This window comes from Protopterus annectens, chromosome 2.part1 (genome assembly GCF_019279795.1).
Source record: "Protopterus annectens isolate FY-2018-M chromosome 2.part1, PAN1.0, whole genome shotgun sequence".
NCBI classification, from domain to species: domain Eukaryota; kingdom Metazoa; phylum Chordata; order Ceratodontiformes; family Protopteridae; genus Protopterus; species Protopterus annectens.
Genome location: NC_056729.1, coordinates 1,489,640,234 through 1,489,659,047, shown reverse-complemented (window position 1 = coordinate 1,489,659,047; position 18,814 = coordinate 1,489,640,234).

Below are 18,814 nucleotides of genomic sequence, written 5' to 3'. Positions count from 1 at the left end.
TTTTTTCTCTATGCCATGGCCCATAATTGCAGTCTAGCTGCTTCCTTTTTATCAGTGCCACTATATATTACATCTGCCACTGCCTTACATGTGGTACTACTGCAGCCAGTTCTTCCAGTGACTCTTCTACAACTGCTGCCACAGGTTTGTCCAATGGTATTATAATAAATACAATGTTCCCACTTCTCATCTGTTTTTGTAGCACCATTTTGTATAGCATGGTGCAGAAAACAAATATTAACAGTAGATCTCCAGTACATACTGCAATCTGCCACCAGCAAACACCAGTCAACAAAGTATAAATAACCAAAAATAAACATTTTGTCCACTGTTGTGTGTTGGAGGCAATGCAGGACATGCATTGGAACCATAACTGATGACCCCCATCTATAACCCCCAGATCATAGTAGAGATGGCTTAGAACACAGCACTGTCACAGGCAAGGAATACAGTTGAACTGATTATTTCTATTAAGCCAGCAGCCTCTTTTCAGGAGAGAGTCAAGGTCATATTCTTAATGACTAGGGGAAATTTGACCATGGCACAGAGGAAATTCTCAGTTTAGAAGAGTGCTACTATCATCTCAAGCAAAGGAGGGCACACTCAAGACTGCAGCACCTACCTTTTGTTGCACTGGAGAATCAGTATTAGAGAAAATGAATCCAAGCACATGGTGTGCAATTAGAACCCACAGTATTCTGATCCTCCTGCATCAAAGGCACATGTGTTATCTGCTGAGCTACTGACACTGAATTATGAGTGCCCAAATATGTAGGTCCATAGAAGTATATTGAGGACTCAATGACTGTCGATATGTGTACCTACCAATGTACAAAAATGTTTGGAAAGTCATCCTGCAAGAAACTCTGGTAGATGTAACACAAAAAACACTTATTTTCTAAATGTTTTTGTGCAGAATAAAATGATGATTGCAGTACAAATAATGTCTGCTTAAGCCATTTTGAGTTTTTGAGGTTGAATATTATGAGTACTGTTCAGTAAATGTGAATATTTTGAGAACTGCTGAATTGGAAATGTTGAAAAAAGATCTTGATGATGCTGGTAAATGGTATTATACAACCCCCCCCCCCCCATTAATATTCAAAAAAGTGCACGCTGATTGGTCAGCGTGCACGTTGTAAATCAGAGTTATAGTAATGGAAAAAGGTCTGGTCACCTGGACTTTTTCCATTACTATAACTCTTTTTTCTCACTGTTTCGCTATGTTAAATGAGTTTAACATAGCGAGACAGTTTGTAAAAAGCAACGGAGATCTTGCTTTCTCCGTTGCTTTTTTCAAAACTGTCTCGCTATGTTAAATGGGTTTAACATACAGAGACAGCTTTAAAAAAAGCAACAGAGATTCTCCGCTTTTTGTCTCGCTATGTTAAACCCATTTAACATAGCGAGACAGTTTGTCAAAAGCAATGGAGATCTTGCTTTCTCCATTGCTTTGGCCCACAGTTCTGATGTACTGCGTAGGCATACACATGTGCAGTACATCAGAACTGCCACAGAATACCAGATAGCTGTGGAAGAGCAGCAAGGAAGCATTATACAATGCCATTATTTAAGAAAAGTAATTATTTTTTTTCTTAAATAATGTCATTAGCATTGTAATAACTCATTACCTGGTGGTAATGTTGATTACCCACGGTTGGCTTTGTTTGGCCACTCAGGCTTCGCCTTCATGACCAAACCACGCCAACCATGGGTAAATCCAGCATTACCCACACCCAGGCATGGGTTATTGCTATAATATACCATGGTGGACAATATGGAATATGTTTTCACCAATCATCATCTCAGAAAGTTTGTCTGACTCTGACTTAAGAGGTTAGTATATGGTAATTGTTACAGAGTACAGGAAATACTCTGACACACTGTAATTACAGAATTAGATTATAACAAAACCTGCTCACAGATTTGAATTCACATTATTAAATGGTGAACACCAGTGGATCAGTCTTAATCCCATTTTTTGATGATGCTGGTAAAATGACCACCCACCCCCACCTCCAAAACTGACTAATGGGGATATAGTCTGTAGAACAGTAAATACTCCCTTTTTAAAAAAAAATCTTGTTTCATTACAATAAAATTAGTAACAATCAGTTCAACTGTAGTAAGTCATCTGTATCTTCTTTCTGTGTTTGTAAATCATCTTGCTACAAGCAAACAATTCTTGAAAAGATAATTCAGTAGCACTATTTTAGTAATAATTGTCTTGCATTAAATCTCTACTTTTCTAGTCAGTCATTTAAGCAGATAATAAATGTTTACTATATGAATTAACTCCATATATGTGCCATTGCCTTCACTTAACACGTAAATAGGTAGTTATGGCTTTATACTATTACCATTACGATATTTGGCATGTTATTTGTCTCCCTTCACTGCAAACACCTCCCACCCCACCCCCACCCATCCCAGCATACCTGTAATGTGCCTTTACATTTTTTTTTTCTTTTTTCTATTTCCTGACACTGCACTGGGCATTCTTCATTCCTCATGGTTACACTTTACCCACAATGCCATGTTATACCTTACTTTATCCCTCATTTGACCAACACACACTGCTTGATAATGCATTATTCTGATCAACTATATAAAACTAAGAATTATATGCAGCTGTTGAGTTATTTTTATGATTTATAGCATGCATATTTATTTTACTGTTAATATATGCATTTTCACCGGCAGTGTAAAGGTTTCTTACTCACACTCTTGGTTCCTTCTTCTAGTTTTAGACTTGTGACAAGATACCTAAGGTGGAAGTAAAAAAAATGTGCAAAGCATATTTTCTGCATTCTCTAATAAACGTATTTAGGATAACATTTTCAGAAGACAAGCCAGATCCCAAGTAATTACTTTTTTCAATGAATTATTTATTTTTACTTTTTAATGTATTAATGTTCAGCCATTTACTATCACTTAAAGACTTTATTCTGCACAGGGAATAAATGAGAGATGTGAGTAAGAAAGGTTAATATTTCATCAGATATGCATCAAAAATTCATAGGTGCTGACAGAATGCATGTAAAGATTTTATTTTACACATATGTTAATCAGGTAAATGCACAACTTTTCAGGGGCAACCTGGTAACTCCATCTGGTTAAGTTTCTCAGGTAGTTATACGGAGGTGAAAAGCATCAAACCCTCTATTCTTGACTACACGAAGCAGTTACTTAATATCTCGGTCTTAATTCTCCACATTAATGCCAGACCCCAATAAAATTCTACCCTGCTGTACTATATAGATAAAATACCATTTTAAAATAAATACATTCTATAATACATTGAGGTTTATTGAAGACAAGTAGTGTACGCTGAAAATATTTGGTTTTACAGTGGAATATTTCACAACAAAATGATTAAACTAAATAATACGATAATAGATAACATGAAACTAGGGGTTGTTTTTACATGATGTCATCTTTGGTGTCAGGAAAATCTGCAAAGGTTTATTTGCACGTCATGGACATTGAAGCATATGAACCCATTGGCAGGAGTAGATATGATTGATCTAGTCTGGCTGACATCTAAAGTCTTAAAGGTAAAATTAAAATGGTGACTCACTTATGTTTTTATAATGAAATCTGTCTGCATTTCTGGGTAAAGAAAATATGATGAAAAATAAAGTAAACTTATATGTGACTAGTGTAATCTTAATGCCAGCCTTGAGTCTGACAAACCAGATGACATCTGTAGAACTTCAGCCTAAAGTATGATGCCCTCATGTGTTTCACACACACACACACACACACACACACACACACACACACACACACACACACACACACACACACACACACACACACACGCACACACTTTCAAATAATTTACATTCAGCATGGCGTGAAAGTTATGGCCTTGAATATAATTAAATGAAGGCTATATTTTTAAGAAAAGTATCTGTATTTGAGATCATTGAGTCATACAGGAGGTATGAAACCAAGACTGAGGGAAGGTTACGTCAATGGCAAACTGCTACCTCTGAAGACTTGGTGCAAGTTTCAAAATGAGAGTATACTATGTCAAAAGCAGGAACTGCAGGAATTTGTCATTTAGGAAGTCAGTTAGCATTTTCCTCTTGTGTGATATGCCAAATATGAAGAGAGTTAGGAGAAAAATAGAGAGGAGAAGAAAGTAAAAGGGGAAGGCGTCTGTGATGAAACAAACATCTGGCTGTGTTGAATGTTGTCTGTAATTTATATTTGTTAGTTTGTGGGTTTATTAACCAAGGAGGTAGGCTAGTCCAGGTATCATTTCAGCTGCAATTCAGATCACAAAGCATAGCCAAATTTATATGGCAATTCAGAAAGTGTGCAAAGCATAGCTCTCAACCTTCCATCACCAAAGTGAGGAACACTAGCCTTCATAATGTGGAACAAATGGGCAAAATGTGGAACACATACTAATGCCTTACTAACAACATCAACCAGGAAGGTCATAGGATAGTAAAATATATACTGGTTTAACTTATAAAAAAGATCTTCTAATGAATTAATATGATTTATTCCTATTTACCATGAATGTCAGTTAAAAATTCCTAACACTGAATGTGTGGCAGACCCTTTCACTGTGGAATTTCAAGGAACATGAGCTTTTTAAGACCCCAATGAGGTACGTTCCTCGTAATGAGGTACACTTGAGAGGTATGGTGCAAAGATGGACTTTTGAAACATGTTTATCCATAGTTAAGAATATAAATTACAGGCAGTATTTTATAGTTGATGAGTGTATATAGTTTAAAACCTAGTTTTTAGTACCTTACAGAAGAAGAGTGTACAGACTAATTTAGGCTCTGTTTCCTGGGGAAAGCCAATCAAACATCATTACTGAAACACATTTCTACTAAGAGGTTAGAAAATTGGCAAGCTTGCACTTAAACTTAATAAAATGCTCACTTCTGCAAATTCCATGATGATTTTTTGTAGTATAGTGTGAGGGAGGCAGGGAGAGAGAAGAGGAATAATTACTAATAGCATGCAATAGGGGAGGGAGCTGATCTGGGCCCTGACAGTGCTCAGGTAAAGAGCAATTTAAAATGTTGCTTCTCCCATGGTATGGCTTCTTAGAGATCCTCTTTTTCACATTTTAGAGTTGCCAGACACTGTTGATCTGGCAAAGTAAACAATAAAAACATAAACCCAAGCAAGCAGTACCAAGCAGATGGCTCAGAGACAGGTACACTATATAACAACTCAGAACATCACCTGTCAACCCTTCCAGAATTACTAGTGTAGCAGTGATACCTCTCTCATTGTAAAAGTATTGGTTGTATGGTGATTTAGTGGTAAAATGTCTGCCTCCTGGTTCCAGGTCTCAGTTTTCACCATCTCTAACTAGTGACTACCTCTGTTGAGTTTTGCTTTTTCTGTCCATGTCTGTATCGGTTTTCTGTACATAGTCCAGCTTCTATCTGCCTTCAGAAAACATAGAGCTTGAATGGCTTTATAAAATTGTCAATGTGTGTTGTTTATAGGTTCATAGTTATATACTAGGCTATTGAACAACAGAGTCTTTATAAGCCTAGCCGTGCAAGCCAACTCAATTATAACCCGGAGGGGGATGTTTGTTTGGAGGAATATGTTAGTTAGGAGTTTGCTAAAAAGTTATGTAGGGGGTATACGAGTTAACAAATGTTTACTATTGGCCTTAGTCTGTAAGAAACATGTGGGCCAGCCCAGGTATGAATTTACAATTTCTCATTCAATGATCAAGGTTATATTTGAATACTGTTAGGGATAGACTCAACTTTACATGGATGGGGAGCCTTTTCCAGAGTATGGGGATCTTTTGAGACATATATCTGTCTCGCCAGCATGTTCTATTTATGTTGCAAGCAAAGTTCAGATCCATAGATCCAGCGTTTCTGGTAGTGCCCATTTTGAGGATGTGCAAAAGGTCCATCATGGCTGGTTCTAAGGATGCCTTATATGTCAAGTACAGATCACCTCTCAACAACCTGTAGGAGACTCAGTATAGAGACAGGGCTCTAAGGTAATCTGTTTAGGACAGTGTTTTACTAACCTGGATTCTCTTGATGAGGAACCTCTGTGGGCATTCCAACTGTTGCATATGCCTAGTCATGTACATGCCAAAGGGGGCATTGTACTTAATGACAGGTCTGATAAGGGACGAGTAGAATGGTACTATAACTTACTTGGACCTAGATGTCATGCCCTTACTTATAAGTTGGGTGACATAGAATAATTATCTTACTGACTTGGCCATGTGTTGTTCAAAGGCAAGATTGCTGTCTACATATATTCCCAGATCCAACTCTTAGGGGTGTCTTATCAATAAAGTATTTATCTGGGTGGGCATACTTAATGGAGAAATAAGTACAAATATTGACAAAAAAGTGCTAGCTAGATACAAAACTATCTTTCATCTGATACCATGGAACACTGATTCTCGTCTCACTAAGGTGGAAAAAGATAGGGTAATGGCAAGTTGTCTTTTAGGTGCCTGAATCGCTGATATTTCAAGGGTCCTTGACCCCCTTTCACCTAACAAATATGACTGGCCTATGTGTGTGTGAGGCAAATGACTTGAGACACAAAACCCTGAGGGGTATGTAGAAAGACATGCCAGAACTCTCCATGCATGTCAACTGCAGTCAAGGCTCTGGTCCTGAGAGGAATACTTCTGTCTCCAAACGTGATGCCTAAGTATAAGGAAAAGATAACTGGCTTCACAATTTAGTTAAATAATTAGTCATTCCGAGGGGAACTAGTATGTTTCAGCATAACATTTGATGCTTGACTAAATATGTTTTAGATCAACTTTAGATATTTTCTGTTTAGACTAAGTGTTAAATGAACTGTCACAAACCTATATGTGTGTGTGTGTGTGTGTGTGTGTGTGTGTGTGTGTGTGTGTGTGTGTGTGTGTGTGTGTGTGTGTGTGTGTGTATATATATATATATATATATATATATATATATATATATATATATATATATATATAAATATACACACATATATCTATAACTACTATATCATTTCTCTCTCTCTCTCTGTATAAATAAGTAAATAGATAGACATACTGACGTTAATCAAAACTCCATTAGCTCAACAGCCTATATGTCAGCAAAAAAACATTGAATGAAAAGTATGCATTCTCTGAGACAACCTCTAAGTATGCAACACACAAACAATATTTCTGTGGTGAGGGGCAAGCCACCCTGCATTCCATACTCCCTGCTGCTTATATATACTATCACCAAGACTGCACAATACCAAAGAAAGAGCATATTTGTCAACCCCAGTATTATAGCAATCTTGCATAATTATTACAGCTTTTCTGTCCACCAAATCATAACTGAACGCTCAAATGTTCGAAATTCATATGGCCGTGACCATATGATCGAACATTTGAATGTTCGAAAATGTGAACTAGAACCGTAAAAATAAAAAAAAAACACACATTAAACTGTGTATAGTGGGGGGCTTCACCCCCCCTGCACCCCACACCTGGGGGGCTGCGCCCTCAACATCCCCCCCCTACTTAAATATACCAACTCTTCTGGTCCACTCTGTATTTCCCGTTCAGAGTGTTGGTATTTAAAAACTTCAAACATATGGTCTGCGATCATATGGGTTTCGAAGTTTTGAATTTCGGCATTCTGAAGGGGACTCATATTACCAATTCTTTGAAAATAAAATTCATCAAATGGCAACTGATAGAGAAAAACTTGTCAGTCAGCAGACTACTGAAAAAAAAGAACTAACGTTTTGTTTTGTTTTTTTGCAGGAGGCAAGCCCCTGTGCACCCCTTCCACACCCACCCTGTTAGTTATATATAACAACTCTGAGACTGCGCTGCAGTGGGGAAATGGCAAATTCTCTGATCCAAACTGTACCACATTCTTGTACAGAACAACTGCCAGCACTTTCTATCAGCTGATTTTTGATCAGCTATGCTGGTGTTTTTCCGGGTTTGACAAGTTGCCGTTTGAGAATTTGTTGGCAAGTTTTATGTGTGTTTTTATATATATATATATATATATATATATATATATATATATATATATATATTTATAAATGGTAAAAAGGTCACATAGACAAACCATTCAATAAAAACTGCAAGAAAAACCCAGCCAAGCTAGAGTTTTCACTGTACCATACCTTAAATATCCTGTAATGGCGATCCATGGGATGTATGTAAATGGTCCATAAAGGACATCAAGTGTTTCAGCTATGTAGGGAAGATGGACAGAGCTTCAAGAGAACAGATTACTAAGCATTTGAGTGACATAACGAGAGCTAAGCTGACGAATGCTCTTGCTAAACATGTGAATACACATGGATCTACACATCCTTTTAGGTTTATTGTGTTGCAATGTAAGTATAAGGATGTTACTGGAGGTGATTTTAGTAATGCCACTGAGAGAGCTGAAGTGAGATGGATCATTAAGTTGCAAGCTGATGACAGAAGATTTGGTCTGAATGAAATGGTCCCTTTAAAACCTGTACTCAAATCATGTGATTTGTTTTATTAAGTAATTATAATTAGTTGATTAATGATTAACTGTTCTGCATAGATGCTGTTTGAATATGTGTTTTTATGTCTTTGGTCTGATTAAGCACCTTTGTCGGGCATGAAAGTGCTTACAGTATATTCAGTTTTGATTGTTGGGCACGAAAGTGCTTACAGTATATTCAGTTTTGATTGTTGGGCATGAAAGTGCTTACAGTATATTCAGTTTTGATTGTTGGGCATGAAGGTGCTTACAGTATATTCAGTTTTGATTGTTGGGCATGAAAGTGCTTACAGTATATTCAGTTTTGATTGTTGGGCATGAAAGTGCTTACAGTATATTCAGTTTTGATTGTATTACTCTGAGATGTGTTTGGTTGGTCTTATTCTTTTGCAATTTGTTTTTCTGTGATAAGACCTACCTTTATCTACATTGCTGCCATTTTGTTTGAAGTTGAAGCTATATCTGCCATGGTGGATGTTGTTTCAGTAGAATATTTATGGGGTTGTGGCGCATCCCTATTGTTATAGCTGCAGCTAAGATGCCTTTGAGGTTTAGGTAAATTACTTTTAAGAGCCTCAGCATAAGTGAGTCTATGTGCTTGATCTTTAGTGAGAATGGTATGTATAATGTGGTGCCATGTGCTTCTGACAGTCTGTTTAGTAATTGTACTGTCTGTATGAGAGAGCCTTGCCTCAGTGAAAACATATAATTACATCTCTCGCACACTGTTTCTGATTATTTAAGAATTAGTGGTTGTCAGTAAACATAAGAAAATTGCTACATTGATGTCCATTTCCACCAAACTGTATGCAGACTCAGGAGAAATGTACTTATCCATGGTTTTACATGTTTACATGGATTGCAAGGGGAGTTATACCAGAGGGTGTGTGTGCGTGCATGTGTGTGTGTGTGTGTGTGTGTGTGTGTGTGTGTGTGTGGGTGTGTGCGCGCACACGCATGTGTGTGTATGGGTGGTTATAAATAGATTTATCCATATCTGTATCTGTCTTTCTGTATATACAGATAGATCTATATCTATCTTCCTGTATATAGATAGATATACATAAAGATATAACTGCACACACACACACGCACACACACACACAAGCACATTATTATTATTTTTGGACTACCTTCCTAAAAATTGTTGTGGAACACCTTGAGACTTCATTCTTCTGGGGCAGTTTTTACTGTGGTGTGCAGCAAGCACTTCAAAGGCGCATATTCACTACATAATCAGACAAGGAAAAGTGGAGGTGAGAAAAATATTTGTTCTTTAAAATATCAAATGGAAAGCATATGTTTTTATTGAACTGCCTTGCAGAAACCCAATTATACTACTCATCAACTGCATTTGTGTATTTGTAAGTAATGATGTGAACCAATAGTTAATAGAAAAGGGGAACACATATATAGTCCGCAGGTACAGTAGGGACACACTGCCTTTTGTGCTGGCATTGTAGGCACCATTCCACTGATTGCTCAAGCTGTGCTACAAACATAAATGGGTTAATGATATTTGTGAAAAACAAGGGTAAGGAAGCAATGAGGCAGAAAGCACTCATTTATCCTCATTAATAAAGGATCTGGATTTCAACTCATTTATTTTTTATTTTATTTAACATTTGTTGACCGGGAATGTCCGACTAGGTTCCACAGAGCCTGTTTTCAGCGGAGGCCCGGGGAGAAACACTCCAGATGCATGTCTTTAGAATGTGGGAGGAAACCAGAGTACCCGGAGGAAACCCACGCGAACACAGGGAGAACATGCAAACTCCACACAGAAGGCACCCCAGCCGAGAATCGAACTGGAGAACCTCTTGCTGTGAGGCGACAACATTAACCGCTGCACCACTGTGCCGCCCAAACTTGCTCATACACTGTCTCCACACTTTGTTGAAAGAAGGGAAGCAGCCATCAACATAAAATTACTTTACTACTCTTTTACAGACTCAAGTGGGTTAGATCAGAAGGAAAATTCATTGAGGTCTGCAGCCTCCTAATAGTCCTTTTCAGGACTATCCATTTGGTATTTTTATAGTAAAGAAAATGAAAGATAAAATGACTACAGTAATGTATTTCAATGTTTTGTTCACAAGTACATATACTGCCTGTCTGACAAGCTGTATCAGTGATCAGTGATCATACTATAGTGATCATGTAGTGATCATGTAGTTACCTCATACACAACTTGTATCCTGCCAAAAATGTCATTTTTATGTACCCCTCTGATGTGAGATTATGATGAAAATGAAAAAAAGAATAGCTTCAATAATGTACTTCAGCTTGATGCTGTGAAATGCCTACGCACTGCTTCCACCCTGAACAAGCAGCTTCAACAACTGTTTTACTATGATCATGTAACACAGTGTTCCTTACTAAACTATAGTCATTTCTTGTGATTACCTCCAATGTGTGACTGCAAAGAAAGTGAAAGAAATAATGGTAATAGTACTTTAACTTGCCACTGTCATTTACAACTACCAGTATCCTACTCCAAACACTGTAATAAAAAATGACAGGATTGCTGCTGTAGGTGCTATTTTATGAGTACAGGAAGTGGTTTAAGAAGCAATATTAACTGCTTGGGGTTACAATAAGTGTGGGACTGTGTTTTAATGCCAACAGCCTCAGATAAAGGGCTAGGAGTATGTGTTCCAGTGCTAGTGGGATAGGGTTATAGTAAAGGCTAAGAAATATATTTATTATTGCCCATGTGCACTGGTATATGTGACACATAGTTAAATGTCTTGTGTTTTGGTACTGTTCTGGAAAGATTTTTTTTTTAAGAAGACCTATAGAACTGGAGTTATGGCAGGGGCATGCCTAGGGTTAAGGTTAGCATATATTAAGATGTTTCAAAGGGCAAATCTATTCTTTTTGATATCTATAATCAAGATAACAAGCCATCTCTGAGACAGCACGGAGACTGGCTGCTCAGAGACTGTCTTGCTTATCTAATAGGTCATGGATTTGCTAGGCATGCCATGTTACTACATCAGATGGAAGGAGGTAAGAAGTCATAAACGGCATGACATCTCACTTCCTGGTTCTAATTCCCAGTCATTAGCTTCTCGCGTCCTGATTCTAATCCCAATTAATTAATTTCTTCTTGCATTACTTGCTTTATCTTTACTAAGGTCATAGTGCATACATCTAATCCCACAACCCTGAATAGGATAAACTGAGTAATCACAGAATGAATGGATGAACAGATGAATGCATGAATGAATGCATGAAGTGTCTTTGTAGGTTATATTAGGTTGCTGGCTGTATGCAACCCATGGATTGAAAGTTTGATGTCCCTGTCTGATATTTAAAGGCATGGACCTAAACTACTACACCTGCCTTTTTTATAATTATATTATTTTATAAATATTCTATATGGTATTATGCTTTACTGCAAAATTATCATTTTTAAATCATCTTTAGCCCTACATTATGGAAGTCATGGACTTTTCACATCGAATCAGATCTTTATTGACATTCATTAGACATTTCAGTAAATGCAACTTTACCGTCTTTTAGTATCATGACCAACTGTCAGGCTGTCTATTCATCTGGCTAGTTTCTGCAATGATCTTCCAGTTCTAGAATAACTAATAGGAGTGCTCTCATTGGGCTTCCAGCCTTCCTTTGGAGGCAGTTTTTGGTGTGTGGATACTGGTGAAGAGACACCAGAAGTACCTTTTTCATGTAAGACTATTTTACCCAGCATGGCTCTAGTACATCTTTTTACACCTGTACTTTTACTTGTATCTGCCTCTCTAGGCTAGACATTCTTGCCTTAAGGAGATGTCACTCTTTCTTCTGGGCAGCTGATGATCTTTTTCTTGAACCACAAAGGATCTCAGTTCATTCACTCATGCAATTCATACAGCTTCAGGCTACCGGTTCTGAACATTGTCAGGATACTGAATTCTCATGCGGTTTCTTATTTGCAGTTTTGAGAGTCTTCTAGAGTGCTTCTTGTACTAGTTTTTCTGTCTTTGCTAATTTCGTTTTGGAATCTTTTTCACTTTCATTTGATTCTCCGGCATTACTAAAGACACAGAAGTCTATACTCTGTTTTTTTAATGACCTTGTAGGAGAATGAGATTTAAAAGAGAAAGGGTATTCCTATATTCTAAAAGTGACAATTGCCATAACCACTGCCAGGAATCTAAGGTGTCATATCATATGCATTTATACTGACTCCCAGTAAAATCTGCTGAGTGGCGATCTATAATAAAAGAATGACTAAATAAGCAGATACATATCTGAAACACAAGAACCAAAAAATACATCAAAGATGAATAGCTAAATTAAAAAGAATAAAAACAAGGCCTCCTGGACCCATGTCCCTCCAACCCCCCTGACATTTTGCGACTGTACACAAACACAGAGAAAGAAAAACAGAAATATACAAAGTCAGTTGTGCCTTTGCTGTGCATAATCTCCATAACAACCATACATATAACAACCATACATATAACAACCATACAAACATTTTAACCAGTGACCTAGAGCACAGATGAACAGTAGTACTGAGCAAAACAGAACTTCAAATTAGTAGCATTCTCCTAGAGTTTTTGCCATGCAGCATCTACATCTGAAAAAGGAAGTGATGCTGACTTGTGAACTATTCCCTACAGGCAGCTAATAATAATAATAATAATTATAGTAATAATTGGTTCTAATGTCAATCTTTAACTTTCAAAACATTGCCTTGAGAGTTCTGCTAAATTATTCAGGAAGACCATCCGTTTCAGAATGATACAGGGTAGTTTGTATGACTTTGGTGTCTAATAATTGGTAAAATTCTTTTCACAACCTCTATGCCAAATTACTTTCTTGGTTTTTAGTGATCACTTGCACATTTCCTGCATTACTAATAAAGTCTTTCTGCTGTATTTCAAAACAAAAAAGGCTCATTCTTACACCTTTAATAGATTACAAGTTTGCATATCTTCTAGCACTTTGTCTGATATTAAAATACATAAAAGCATGTCTGTGCATTTACAAAAGAGTAGTGTACAGTCAAATGACAACTCCTTTATTATCAGAAATGTGTCAGAGAATCCTTAAAGATGTCCAACTGTATAAATCAATTATGAGACTTCAGAGCTGTCACATAACTGATTTGTTAGTTAACGTTTTAACAGAAATAAGAATTACCATTCTTTATTGTACCAGAGTAGACAGAAAAATTGTTATACAAGCCACATCAGATTTAGAAACAATTCTTCAATATCTTATTTCCTTTGTATACAAACTCTGGCTGTTCACTCAGCACTGAAGCCAATTTTTATTCTACCTTAACAGGGGACACCTTTTACAAACGTTTTACAAAATATATATCTGACAGTGATACTTTTGACACTTTTGATTAATGTAGGAAAATGGCATGTTACTGTCCTTTAGAGAATGGGCAACCTGTACATCACCACTCTATCTGGAGAATGAACATTCTTCAGCAGGGTGTTAGTGTACAGGTAATGCCTGCTCATACCTCTCAACCTGGAAACATCAAAAATCTGGACAAGGGCCATAAAAAATAGGTACAAATCTGTACGCTGATTAACATCTAATTTACATACATAATTATGTAACCCCCACCCACTCCAGTGGAATTATGGGATAACAACTTTTGAACACAAACTGAAGAACAAACAACCAAAATATGGCACCAGCGTCCCCCCTGCAGCCATTCCAATGTCCCATTACCTGGCTTTTTCGCCCCATTTACCATAAACACTAATGCATGCATACTGCTTTACTTCTACAATGGTTTGGATTTTCATTTTGCATTTTGCAGCACATCAATGCACAAACACTAACAGACATCTGATAAACAAAGCAATACTGTCTAACAATGAAAATAGACTTGGCATTAAAACTTCTCTGCCCTTGAAACTCACATTTATTGAAACAGTATTGAAACCTGCACCACATCCAAAGAAAATGCTTCTGGCCAGTAGTGGATAAAGATTACCTTTGGGCTGTTTTCAAATCATTGGCCCCTTGCACACAAAACAAGAAACATACATGTGTTCTTTTCTTTGATACACCTTCCTGGCTGTATTAAGTTATATTCCTTGTATAATACAGCACATTTGTTAGAGCACATTTTAAATGTATTGTTTGAATGAACATTTTTCCAGGAGGCTGTACTGTAGGCAATGAAAGAAAATGCATGAACCAATAATTACAAAACTGCCCAGTTTAGAACATTTCCGTCAAAAAAGTCTACTTCCAAACCCAAACTATAAACAGAATGACAGCAGTGTAAGCCATAGGCATTGTGCACAGCTTCTCGTACTTATTTTCAATTTCAGGGTTTTTTTGGGGGGGGGGGCAAAAGGTAAAAAAAACAGGGACACATTTTAAACATTGCTTGTATAATTTTGGAAAGTTGCTAGAATAAAATGTTGTGTTACCACCATGCATGTTACTGGAAAGTCTTGAACCCAGAACACTTTACACTACAGTCAGTGCAACATACCACTATGCTAAATCAGCAGTTTAAAAAAATAGGAAGACTGAAACTTAATGGCTATCATTTAGTGAATTCAGTTCTCACTTCTCACCATAGCTCTCAACCTCTTAGCACAAAAAACCTGGACAAACAACAAAGCCAGTAATGGGGGAATAGTAAATAAACTGACTTCTCACTCACCATAGCTGTGAACGGTTAGCACAAAAAACCTGGACAAACAACAAAGCCAATAATGGGGGAATACAAATTCTGTTGTCATCATAGCTCTCAACTCTTAACACAAAAAAATCTGGGCAATGCCTTCTCCTTGTCAATTCAGTTGTGGCTTTGGCTTTACAATATGTAGACATACAGTTAACATTCCTCGAAACTAAAAGAAGAGGTGTGCAGATAGACTGCTTATTGAAATCCCTTTTATTTGTAGGGTAGTGGAATGATTAAGACTTTCAATTAAGATTAAATTGGCAGTTAAAATGTAATTATTAGTTAGTCTTACTTTTAATGGTATGGTAACTACAGCAATATGTAGAAGTGCAAATAAAGAAACCAGAAGTGGTTTGCACTCTGCAGTATGCAGACCAAAGTCAAAGAACTTTGTAACAAAGAAAAATAACAAAACCTAAAAGTTTTTAGTGTTTTATTTCAGGATTTTTAAATACAATAAACGTGCTGATAGACACTATCTTAAATTTTCAAGATTAATTTAAATCTTTTTAATCTCACAATTCAAAAAAATAATGTCAAGGTTTTGTAACCAGTTAATCATGTTAGCTAACTCAGTTGAAAAACAGCCTTAGTAATCAGCCAAACCTATGATTGTACCACAGCTAGCATTTCCACCTGGGCTCCAATAAGTAGTGTTTTAATAAACAACTATATATATATATATATATATATATATATATATATATATATATATATATATAAGCCAATCTAATAATATGAAGTTAACCTGTGGGCCAGGAAGCCCTAGGATTATTCCTCTTTGACAAGAACTTTTGCATGTGCAGAAGTGCAAATGTATCTCCCGTTGCAGCTGTAATGGAGTTTGCTGGCTGCTGGGAGGAGGATAAGGACAATCATCAAGGTCTGCAGACTGATCCACTCCATCTTAAGGTCTTTCATCTCAACAGGGAACAAACAAGTCTGACATCTCTTAACTTACACAGGAATGGATGAATGGATGGGTATGTCATGTTCAGGAGGGGAGCTTTTAGGCTGGTCCACTGGATGGAAGGACACACACACACACACACACACACACACACACACACACACACACACACACACACACACACACACACACACACACACACAGCAACCAAAGCCAGCAGTCAGTATCTGAAATGGCACCATGCTGCAGTACAAGCCAGCCAGCATTCTTCTCTCAAGCATCTGAAACAGCAGCATAACGCAGCAGAAGCAAAGTCCCTCTCTCTCTAATGCAGCAGAAGCAAAGTCCTTCTCTCAGCAGCACTATGCTGCAGAAGCAAAGTCCTTCTCTTGGCAGTATAAGCCAGCCAGCATTCTATTCTCGGCAGCACCAAACAGTTCTTTCTGTCAGCACCAAAAATGGCAGCATATACAAAGCCAGCAGCATAAGCAAAGTCCGAAATGGCAGCATAAGCAAAGCTTCTTATCTAGACAGCATTTTCAAATTCTCGGCAGCAAAGCATTTCCCGCCTGCTCGCAGCCAGCCGGAAATGATGACGTGAGCTCCTTGAGCTCAATTCTAACTGGCTGGTAGTGCTGATGGAACTGACATCATCGTGCATGCAATAACGTCAGCTCCGACAGTGCGAAAATTAAAAAAATAAAAAAAACAAAAGCAAAGAAATCTGAAATGAAGGGGGTGCCACTCGGGAATCATGGCACCCCTTCATTTGGACAGTAAAACTCGGTAAAAAACGAGTAATTCGGGACAGTTGGGAGGTCTGTGCCTGCTACAAAATGAGTCTGTCATTTCATGGTAGCATATTAAGGTGCTGTGGAGCTCGAACTGTAATGGAGCTAATAGCTGCCATTATTTTACACTTGCTAAGCAGCGCTTTTGCTGTTTAGTGCTCTCTCCAAGGCAAAGAACACAGCATCCATGGGACCTGATGGTGTCCCCGGCTGTGTGCTCCATGAACTTAATGAGGAATTAAACCCACAGTTAGGACAGCTGTTTAATCTTAGTCTCACCTCTGGATACATACCCAGGGAGTGGCGCACAGCGACTGTGGTCCCACTCCACAAAGGCGGTGCCTCCACCGACCCTGGAAATTACCGTCCCATTAGCTTGACAAGCCTTATCTGCAAAGCCATGGAGAGGATCATAATGGATCTCATAAATAAAGACATAGGGAACTTGCAGACTTTGGATCCAACCCAGTTTGGCTTTGTCAAAGGCAGATCATGCCTTCTAAACTTGGTTGACTTTTGAAACAGTCACCAAGGCCATTGACAAGGGAAAGGCAGTCCATACAGCCTACCTAGACCTGGCGAAGGCTTTTGATACAATACCTCACTCGGGTATCATTGAAAAACTCATCAACTTAAATGTAAACCCATACATTACAAGATGGGTTGCAAACTGGCTGAGTGACAGAACCCACAGGGTCAGAGTTGCTGGCGCCATGTCAGACTCAAAGCCTGTCACAAGTGGTGTCCCACAGGGCTCAGTCCTGGGCCCACTCTTGTTTGGCATCTACTTTTCTGAAGTACAAGCAAACACAGGAGGGTTATGGCTGACAAAGTTTGCAGATGACTGCAAACTGGGCCGTAGTTGAAAACACATCCAACACAGATATCCTTCAGAAGGGTCTCACAGAAATGGATAACTGGTGCCAGAGCTATGGCCTAAAGTTAAATGCCAAGAAATGCATAGTCATACCCTTCGGGAAAAATAAGGTTACCCCTAGCTACCATATAGGTGGCAATCCCCTGAACACAGAAGAAGTTATTAGGGACCTGGGAACCCAGGTTGACAGTAGCCTTTCATTCGACACTCGTATTGCTAAAGTAGTTAGGAAGACCTTCTACATTGCCCACCTTATCATGAAGGGATTCACATCTAGATCAAGGGAAGTCATAGTCTCCCTATACTCATCACTCATCAGACCAATGATCGAGTACAATGCCCCATTCGGAATGTATCTGACCCGACACTTGCAGCAGCTGGAGAGGCCACAAAAGTTCCTCACCAAAAGGATAAAGGGTCTCAATCTGTCTTATGCTGCCCGACTGAAAGAACTCCAGTTATATTCAGTTGCTTACCGCTTGCTCAGAGGTGACCTATGCCTGACATACAAGGCCATGTCAAACCCAGATTTGATGAACATGCTTCATCTCAAAAAAATCTAGATCCTCAGAGCCACAAGGGTGGGAGACTTAAACCTCGACACGGTTATTAATAGGACGTGCTGGAGGGATAGATTCATCACCCAAAGACTCCCTATGCTGTGGAACAAAATCCCGGTTTATGTGAGGCAGAGCACCTCGCTGGCCTTGTTCAAGAGGAATCTTGACCAATGGATGGGAGATCGCAGATACACCCCAGGGGTTACCTCAGTGTCACTGCTCGACAGAGGCACAGCAAAATAATGGGCATAGTTCTTCCAAACTAAAGGGGTGGCGTGAGCCACAAAACTATGGGCTAGGCTTATAAATGCCCTCGGGCAGATAGCCTAGTATGAACCTATGAACCTATAAAATTAAAAAATAAATAAATGAGTAATAGCAAAGTATGCGTGGGTGTGTGTGTGTGTTTATGTTTTTGTTTGCTTGTGTGAATGTATGGGTGCTTGCATGCATGAAAACAGTGTGTGAGTGATATCGATCAAACAATGGATGTACTCTT